Raw genomic sequence first — 9702 nt, 5'->3', positions numbered from 1 at the left:
GTAAAATGTGAGAAATAGCATGGGAAACTGTCCCTTTCTGACTGGAGCACTTGAAAGACCCATGCTTATGAGCTGATGAGCATCTTCAATTAGCAAAACATTTCACATACAGGTAGAACTGTATTTACAATACATATTTTGCAATGCGATCCCACACAGTCCTCTATCCAAATCACAGTAGTCAAAAACTTAAAAAATGAGAGAATCTATGTTTTTAATACAAATGTCAAATGCCAGTGTTTTAAATTTTCCTTCTAACATCCTTTTATCTCCTTTATCTGTGACTTATATTTTCAAATTTTTAAATGAAAGAGAAAACAAAAACACACTTGGCCGATTCTCCTCTCATGTAACCAGTTTAATTCCGTTGACTTTAATGAAGTTACTCTTGATTTTCACACTAGTGTAAGTGGTAGAAAAGCAGATCCAAAGACATTTCAATGTAAAATACAAATGTTTAGGGCATTTATATAACACTTCATCCACACATCTCAAAACACTTTACAAAGAAGGTATGATTATTATTTTGCAGCTGGAGGAACAGAGAGAGGAGAACTGATTTGCCCAAAATCATCACACAGCAAGACAATGAAATACTTAGCACTAAAACCTCAATTATCCAAGTCTTAGTCCGTTGCCCTGTCCACTGGACTATGTGTTGTTTTTGAGGAAGTCAAATACAATCAAAGCATACTGCTCTTATTCAGTTTAAGCTTAATTTTTACATGTGATTTGATTAGCAACAGTGGAATCCAAAGACAAGTGAAATTTGCTGTTGGGAGAAATGTAGAAGTGCAGTGAGATCCTGCTGATAATTCGAAGTAATCTATCATACATTGTTGACCAGAGAGAGGTTCTTACAGTCTTGCAGGGAATGTCTTCTGATCTACCATTCTGCCTTAAAGTGAGAAATGCTGGGTTAGATTTAAATCAAACTGGAAGCCTGATCTTCCTGGGGAAACTTTCCTCTTTCCTAGGGAAGAATTCAAACAAGCCAAGGGAAAATAAGAAAAGAAATATTTTCTCCTTTTTTTCCTGGATATTTCTGACCTAAGGTGTGGTACCTACACAATTCATTTTTGGTACACTGAATACTTTTCTCCCTTTAAATTAAATGTGAGTTGAAATTCTGGTAAGTAACACACATACATATATATGAAACTTTTCTTTATATTAGGAAAAACTCTGTTCCATGGTCAAAGTTAATACAGTAACTTGCATATCTGAAGTTACATTTTTTTAATGTGCCTTTTATTCTACGCCAGTACTGCTCTGGCTGGATCCAAAGCATCCTAGTATAATGTGATACCAGACAAACCTGCCTTGAAACACATGCACATTCACAGTGGAAGTCAAACAGATAGGAAAGGTGCTAAGCAGAGGCACAGGGAAATGGAGAAGAACTTCCCCCTCTGTGACCACAGAGCCACTTTGAAGAGGCTCTGTCAGCCCAATGGTTACAACCTATTCACATCAGCCACTTGTGCAGCCTTCCTGTGGGACAGAACACAGAAGGATCTGCATAGAGACAGCTCTTCTAGTCCTGTCCCTCTCACAAGGGTCTGCCCTTGCTTATGCCTCCTTGCTAGGTTATAGGAATCTGTTATGTAGCTCTGGGCAGTTCATAGACCCCTAAACATCTCCCTTCATGTGGGAAACTGAGCACAAATCCACCCAATTTAGGTTTCATTTAACCTTTATTTATAGATTTTCAGACAGAATTATTGTCACTTATAGTGTCTGAACACATATTTATGTCAGATGATACACAGATAAGAAGGAACAGGTAGAGGCCCAAATTTCCCAGTTCCACGGTACCAAGAAACTATTCTGTACTTCATGATGATCATTACCACCTATGATTCCTGGTCTGATCCTTTCGTCTTATTCCTTCAGTTTCTGGTCCAGTATGTCTCGAATTTGGGCCCCTCCTTCACATGAATTCTTATGCATGTCCACATTACATATTCATCAATTTTTCTCCAATCAGCATTAAGCATTTGTTTTATTTTACACAACGTCTGCTGTTCAGACAATTTTCATGTCATGATGGTCCCGTGTCACCTTGGTGGTCTTCTCTTTTACAAGTTACCTTGGTCTTGTTTTCCCAGTAAAGGGACTTTGAGCATTAAAGGTTGTATATTTCTTTTACTAATTAACTTTTCCTTTCACCTAAAATTTTCCAGCACAACATATCACTTTTTTCTGTCTGCAGTGACATTATTTAAGCAAATCAGCACATCTATGTAAGAGGAAAAGAACTGGAAAAATGACATTCAGGCCAGGCAAAGTTAGCCTGAAACCTTGGCCCATGTATTATTTCATGTATTATCCATAATTATAAATTAGCAAAGTATAACTAACAAACCTTTTAATCTTATCAATCAGTAATTTTCATTTCTAACTTTTCATATTGTAAATTGGTGTATTTACACACAGTATATATATATACAGAAGCATATTATCATGATCTTTATTAGGGGGTATTAGAAAGTGCCTTGACATCTCTCTTCAATATTTCTTTGTCTTTTTTAAACATGGGTTTTTAGGAACTTTTCCATTGAAAGTCCAGCATTATGTATGTAAACTATATATTTTTTAAAAAAACTTGTTAGTAATCTTGCTCATTGTATTTTGAGGGGTGCTTTTTATTTTAGGACCTTAATAACCATTATTCCCCAACAGAACCAGACTAGTTTGGCAGGAAGTGATCCTCTGAAACTGAGGAGGAGGAGGAGGAGGCAGTGTTTAACTAATATTAAACACATACCAGGTATGCAGAAGAGGATCCAATGTTAGCTATAGAGACAGAGCCATCCAATCCAGCTGGGACAAAAGCATGACACAAAACTGCAAAGCAAAGAGTAATCATCAAAAAATTGTTCACAATCAATAATGAATTGCTGAGATGGTATGAGGACCAATTTAAATATCTGAGAGGAAAAACAAGAAAAAGCAGCCTCAAGCACTTATACTGGCTTTGCTTTGTCTGGATCCTATGAGAAACTAAACCAGCAAAACAGGCTGTGATGTTCACTTACTTAAACTATGTAATTTTACCATTTCTTGTAAGAGTTTTTGGAGAAGCAATTCATCTCAATCATCCTAATTCACCATCCCCATCTTAAAAATACCATACTTTATGCAGCTTTAGGATAAGTCTATTTTCCTGATTCTTACTACACTCTTGATTTGCTATTAGGGGAAAGCAACTCTTTGTCTGATTCTTTTCCATGGTCTCATGAAAGGGAGTCAGAAATAAATATTTTGAACCAAATAAAAGGAAAAGACAATGGCAAAGTTCAGGTCTCCACAAGAAGTTTCTGGGTGATAAAGCCCTAAAATGGCCAGAGCAGAAGTGCTTCACCATTTTACAAACCATAATGCAATTTAATACAGAAAGGGGTGACATTAATTTATGCAATGGGGAGCAAAAGTGAAAATAGTTACAAATTATTAGCCTTCACTGAGGAAGGCAACAGCAGTATAGAAACCCTGTGCTGAGAAGGTTACAATCTAAAGCCCCAATTCTGCAATGAGACCCTTGCGTACTGAATGCATTCAAGGGGATCCTACACTGGGCATAATTGTCCAGCTGTGCGAATATCATTGCAGGACCAGGGCCTAATGTTATATATAACATGAAGAGTGAAGCTACCAAATGAAAGGGAGGATATGAGATGAAAAAGGATAGATTTAAAGCAATAAACTCAGAAGGTCCTTCTATTTCGATATGTGCATGCCTTCATGGCTCAATATAGTATATATACTAAATGTGTTTGGGTAATTATTATTATTAACTTACTTCTAGTGGGCGTCTTCCAGATGTGCCATCTATCTACAGGGATGTGTAATTTTCAGAAATTTCTTGAATAGGCTGCTCAAGTATTTTCCCTGTTTGCTGGAAGATGAGAGGAGGAACTTTTGGCAAATATGTCCCAGGACAGAACAATTCCTACTATCTCTTCTTTAGCTCCTCAAGATCACTCACTGGCAGTTTTCATCCTCTCAACTCTGTCCATGTAGTCATGCCAGATGCACACTGGTGTAACTGAGGGGAGCATTTGGCCCAGTGTTTTCTGTGTTGTTCTATGACTTGGACCAGATTACAACTATTTCACAGTCTGTTTTAAAAATGTGTTGTTTATAAATTGTTCTCTGACACAATCTGAGTACAAAGGGGTGCGAAATGCACAGATTAAAGCACACAAGGACATTAGGTCATGAAGGAATTCATATGTACATACTACATTTTAAATTAATAGGACTGAAATAGAAAATGAAACTGAGATTTAAAAATAATCACAGCTGAAAATAAATGTTATAATTCATTTAAAACATTTATTAAAAAAATAAACAGTGGGCCACATTAGAGTCAACATTTGCTAACAGCTAACACCCAGTTCGGTTGTAGTTACGATATTTAGTTCTTATCCTGTATAACGGGAAAGGCTGTGGTAACTGTTGGCAAAAGGTAAGTTATTGATGGTGATGGCCACTGAATATATTTAATATACTAAAAGAGGGGATATAATTTTGCTAGTTTAATAGACGGAACAGGTTTGGGTTTTTTTTTCTATCTTGCTTTTGCCTTTGGCTGTAAAGGAATCCAAGAAATAAGGAATATCATTGGCCTCTTACTTCTTACCGTTTGTGCCTTTGCTATGAGACATTCCAATGTATTATGACTCAGGATGATAAAGAAGTTATTTTCTTGCATAGGAACACACCATGACACTAAAGCTGCCTTGGATGCAGTCTGTATCTATTTGTGTGATTAATTTAAAACTGATGTTTCAAATAAACTTTATTTCTGCACACTTGCTATATTAATAGCCTCAGGCAGATTTCTCAGTCTCCCAGCTGTGGATATCCTTGAGCCCTATGGTTGTTTATAAATTCTTTTTTAAAAAGTCTCAATTCAGCTAAAATAGCTGTTAAAATACATGGATACCCAGTAGTATGTTTTGTGCTCATGAGAAAACAAAAGTTGTGCAATTTAAGAATCTTATAGATAAACTAGGAAAGTACAATTTAGATGGGGCTACTATAAGGTGGGTGCATAACTGGCTGGATAACCGTACTCAGAGAGTAGTTATTAATGGCTCCCAATCCTGCTGGAAAGGTATAACAAGTGGGGTTCCGCAGGGGTCTGTTTTGGGACCGGCTCTGTTCACTATCTTCATCAACGATTTAGATGTTGGCATAGAAAGTACGCTTATTAAGTTTGCAGATGATACCAAACTGGGAGGGATTGCAACTGCTTTGGAGGACAGGGTCAAAATTCAAAATGATCTGCACAAATTGGAGAAATGGTCTGAGGTAAACAGGATGAAGTTCAATAAAGATAAATGCAAAGTGCTCCACTTAGGAAGGAACAATCAGTTTCACACATACAGAATGGGAAGAGACTGTCTAGGAAGGAGTATGGCAGAAAGAGATCTAGGGGTCATAGTAGACCACAAGCTTAATATGAGTCAACAGTGTGATACTGTTGTAAAAAAAGCAAACGTGATTCTGGGATGCATTAACAGGTGTGTTGTAAACAAGACACGAGAAGTCATTCTTCCGCTTTACTCTGCACTGGTTAGGCCTCAACTGGAGTAATGTGTCCAGTTCTGGGCACCGCATTTCAAGAAAGATGTGGAGAAATTGGAGAGGGTCCAGAGAAGAGCAACGAGAATGATTAAAGGTCTTGAGAACATGACCTATGAAGGAAGGCTGAAACAATTGGGTTTGTTTAGTTTGGAAAAGAGAAGACTGAGAGGGGACATGACAGCAGTTTTCAGGTATCTAAAAGGGTGTCATCAGGAGGAGGGAGAAAACTTGTTCACCTTAGCCTCCAATGATAGAACAAAAAGCAATGGGCTTAAACTGCAGCAAGGGAGATTTAGGTTGGACATTAGGAAAAAGATCATAACTGTCAGGGTAGTTAAACACTGGAATAGATTGCCTAGGGAAGTTGTGGAATCTCCATCTCTGGAGATATTTAAGAGTAGGTTAGATAAATGTCTATTAGGGATGGTCTAGACAGTATTTGGTCCTGCCATGAGGGCAGGGGACTGGACTCGACAATCTCTCGAGGTCCCTTCCAGTCCTAGAGTCTATGAATGTGGATTCCACCCTGGCCCTTATGCAGCTTGCCTGTGTGCAGCAATAGTCCCCCCACCCCTCGCGGCACAGTGGCGCGGATGAGTTAGCCTGACCGGGACAAGGACCACACTGGCTCTCCCTATAAACTTGCGCAAGCACATTGCTCATGCTCTGGCTGCAACTTTTGAAGAGATTACCGAGGCTGATTACAGAGACGTGATAGACCAAATCAATGGGCTATTCCACGTTTAGGCATGCATGCAGGCAGCCATAACCCCCACCCTCCTCTCACAAAACATTTCCATCCTAAAAATAAAATCTGCTTACCAGGAACACGCTCCTCTGCTTCCTCTTCACCAACAAGTTCCAGCTGCTGCGACTGGCTAGCCTCCTCCTGGCTTGAGAAGAGCTCCTGGCTGCATGCCTCCTGGGACTCCAGGGTGTCTCCCCCCACCCCAGTAGCCTCACTCTTGGCTTCCTCTACACCCTCCCCCACTTCTCCCTGCTCTGAACTCTCCATCGTGCTCCTCGGATTGGCAGTGGGGTCACACCCAAGTATGGCATCCAGCTCCTTGTAAAAACGGCAGGTCATGGGGGCAGCTCCTGAGCGGCGGTTTCCCTAACGGGCTTTGCAATAGGCACTCTGCAGCTCCTTTACTTTTACCCTGTATTGCAATGCGTCCCGTTCATGACCCCTTAGCAGCAAGGACTTTGATATCTGCCCATAGGTATCATAATTTCTATGTTTGGAGCACAGCTGTGATTGCACAGCTCCCTCACCCCAAACATTGATGAGGTCCTGCAGCTCGGAAGTGTTCCATGCTGGGGCTCGTTTGGGGCATGGAGGCATGGTCACTGATTGATTGATTGATTGATTGCACTCCACACCTGGCTGAGCAAACAGGAAGGGGATTTTTAAAATTCCTGGGGCATTTAAAGGGCGGGTCACCTGAGCCCAGGGCAGTGGAGTGTGAAACGATGAGCAGAGTGGCTGAAAAGGTATGCTGGGATACCTCCTAATACCCTGGAGGCCGATAAAAGCGCTTTTGGTGTCCACACTTGATGACCAGCGCTGCATCACCAGCGCTGGAATCGCTACACCCGAGGCAGACCAGGTGTACAGCCAGCTCTGCAACCAGGGAGTTGCAGCGCTGGCCGTGCTTTGCAAGTGTGGACACAGAGTGAGTTGCAGTGCTGTAACCCCATCACCAGCGCTGCAACTCTCCAGTGTAGCCATGGCCAGAGACTGACACAGCAAAATCTACAAAGAAAAAAGACTGTAAGAACAGGGCGGCTGGCCATGGGACTTGGGGTTTGTCTTGCCACACTCCAGGAGCATCGGATCGCAACTGACAGAGCCCGGGTCCCCTCTGTGACCAATCTGGCTGGCCACTAGATTGATCTAGATTCTGGGCTGGTAACTATAATCAACTGGTGGGATTGTGTGCATGGTGTGTGTGTGTGTGTGTGTGTGTGTGTGTGTGTGTGTGTGTGTGTGTGTGTGTGTGTGTGTGTGTGTGTGTGTGTGTGTGTGACTGAAAAGCATATGCTAACTGCTGTATTCTCAATAAATGTAGCGTGTTGCCTTCTCCCCTCCAAAAAGATCCCATGTGCTTTGTATAGCATAACATTGAAACTGCTTTAGCTTGCAAGTGTTCTCATCGGAGGACAAACTCTGTGGGGAAATAGCAAAGATGATTTTATTAAAACTTCAGCTCCTGGAAATCCTAGCCAGCAAGCCCCATTTGCAGGGGTGAAAGTAAGCTAGTACAGTGTACTGGTAAAAAAATAGCTGCCAGTACCGGCCCATACACAGCTGACGTTAAAGCGTTGCCACAGCAGCACTTTAGGGACATAGGAACATAAAGCGCTTTTATGTCGTTGCTCATTCCCCCACCCCCCCCAGCTGCCAACAGGGTGGGGCAAAAGGAGCAGCTGCCCCAGGGCCAGCGATTTAAAAGAGCCCAGGGTTCTGGCTGCTGCTGCTGCTGTTACTGCGGGGGTGGCCTAAGCCCCGGGCCCTTTAAATCGCTCCTGGAGCCCCTGGCAGCATCATGGGCTGGTTGGGGGATTCTGACCTCTCCAGCCCTGCCCTTTCGGCTCAAGGCCCCACCCCTTCCAGGGGCCTGGAGATGGCCCCCATTCCAGTAAGTGTTAAATGTTACTTTCACCCTTGCCCGTTTGTGAATTAAGCAGCACACAAAGCGCAGCAGGGTACCTCTCCCATGCAGCTTACTGCTTATGCCAGGCCTGCACAACATGCGGCCCATGGGCGGGGGGGGGTGAGTAGGCAAGTGGCGGGTGAGGGAGGGGGACTGAGGAGGCAAGAGGGCAGACAGTGGCGGGGAGGCAGGTGAGCTGGCGTCTGGCCCCAGCCCACCGCTGCTCCACCTCTGCCTCACTTCTCCCCTCCCCCCTGCTTCCTGCGAATCAGCGGTTCGCCTGAGAAGCCTGGGAGGGCTGAGAAACAAGCAGCAGCTTCGTGCTCAGGCCCAATGAGACGGAGCCAAGGTTAGCTGTGGCGGAGGGGGTTGTGGTTTTGGGGGGGCTGGGCGGCACAGGGGCGGGTGTTTCAGCAGCACTGGGGGAGGGTTCAGCAGGGCCGGGATGTTTCAGCCCTCAGCTGTTTTCTTTGGAGTAATATGACCCTCGCTGCTTTACGAGTTGTGCAGGCTGGCTTATGCTGTGGGTACATCACAATGGCACAGCAGTTACATAAAGCAGACTTTTCTATGTCCTGGCTCAGCCTTTTATAATGCTGGCTTTCATCTCAGCACTATCCACCTGGTAAGCTCATCAGGCTCCCTACAGGTACAAGTGATCTCTTTTGCCCTTCCAAACCCAAATGCCCCACTACTCTAACTATCAGGTGCCCTGAGTGCTCTAAATGAGCATGGTGCTGGCTTTCAATAGGCTCAGTTTATAGCTTCGCACAGCATCCTGTCCCAAAATACTTTTAAGTATTAAGTAAACAGCTCTTAAAGAATAAAACTCAGCTTTGGGAGAGTTACATCATGAAAAGTTGATGTAATGAAAGAAGCAATATTTGACAAATGGTGTTAAATACATTTTTCTCTACTCTTTGGAATATATTTGTGTGTTGATTTTTAATAACCTTTTCTTTGGTGGTGTTTTTTTAAGGCTTGCAAGGCTATTTGTTTCTGCCCCTTAAGCAGGTGTCACTGTAGCAACTGGTGTAATAGGACACTGACTGCTGTTCTGTTACAGGTGTATTGACCTTTTGTAAGCCACACCAGGTGAATGGGACCTGGAAAGAAAATAAACAGTCTCTGGCCAGCATTTGTAGTCATGTCACATTTATTACTCCAAGAGTATGATCCTTATCCATGTTCCAACCTCTTTATACCAGATAAGAGGGCTGGAGCAGTACAAGGAGCTTCTAAAAGCCCCAGATCCAGGGATGGGAAAATTCTATCAGTGAAGGAACTGAGAAAGACAGCCACAAGCTGTCGTCACCCCCCCGCCCCTCCAAAAAAAGCAGTACTGCATAGGGGTGGGTGGCTCTTGTTGTCCCAGCCCCTGAAACAGGATGTTCTGGGCACAAATGCAGCACAGAATCTCATCCCAAATTGCTGAAATGGCCAAATA

This window comes from Gopherus evgoodei, chromosome 2 (assembly GCF_007399415.2).
Source record: "Gopherus evgoodei ecotype Sinaloan lineage chromosome 2, rGopEvg1_v1.p, whole genome shotgun sequence".
NCBI classification, from domain to species: domain Eukaryota; kingdom Metazoa; phylum Chordata; order Testudines; family Testudinidae; genus Gopherus; species Gopherus evgoodei.
This window is presented reverse-complemented; position numbering follows the sequence as displayed.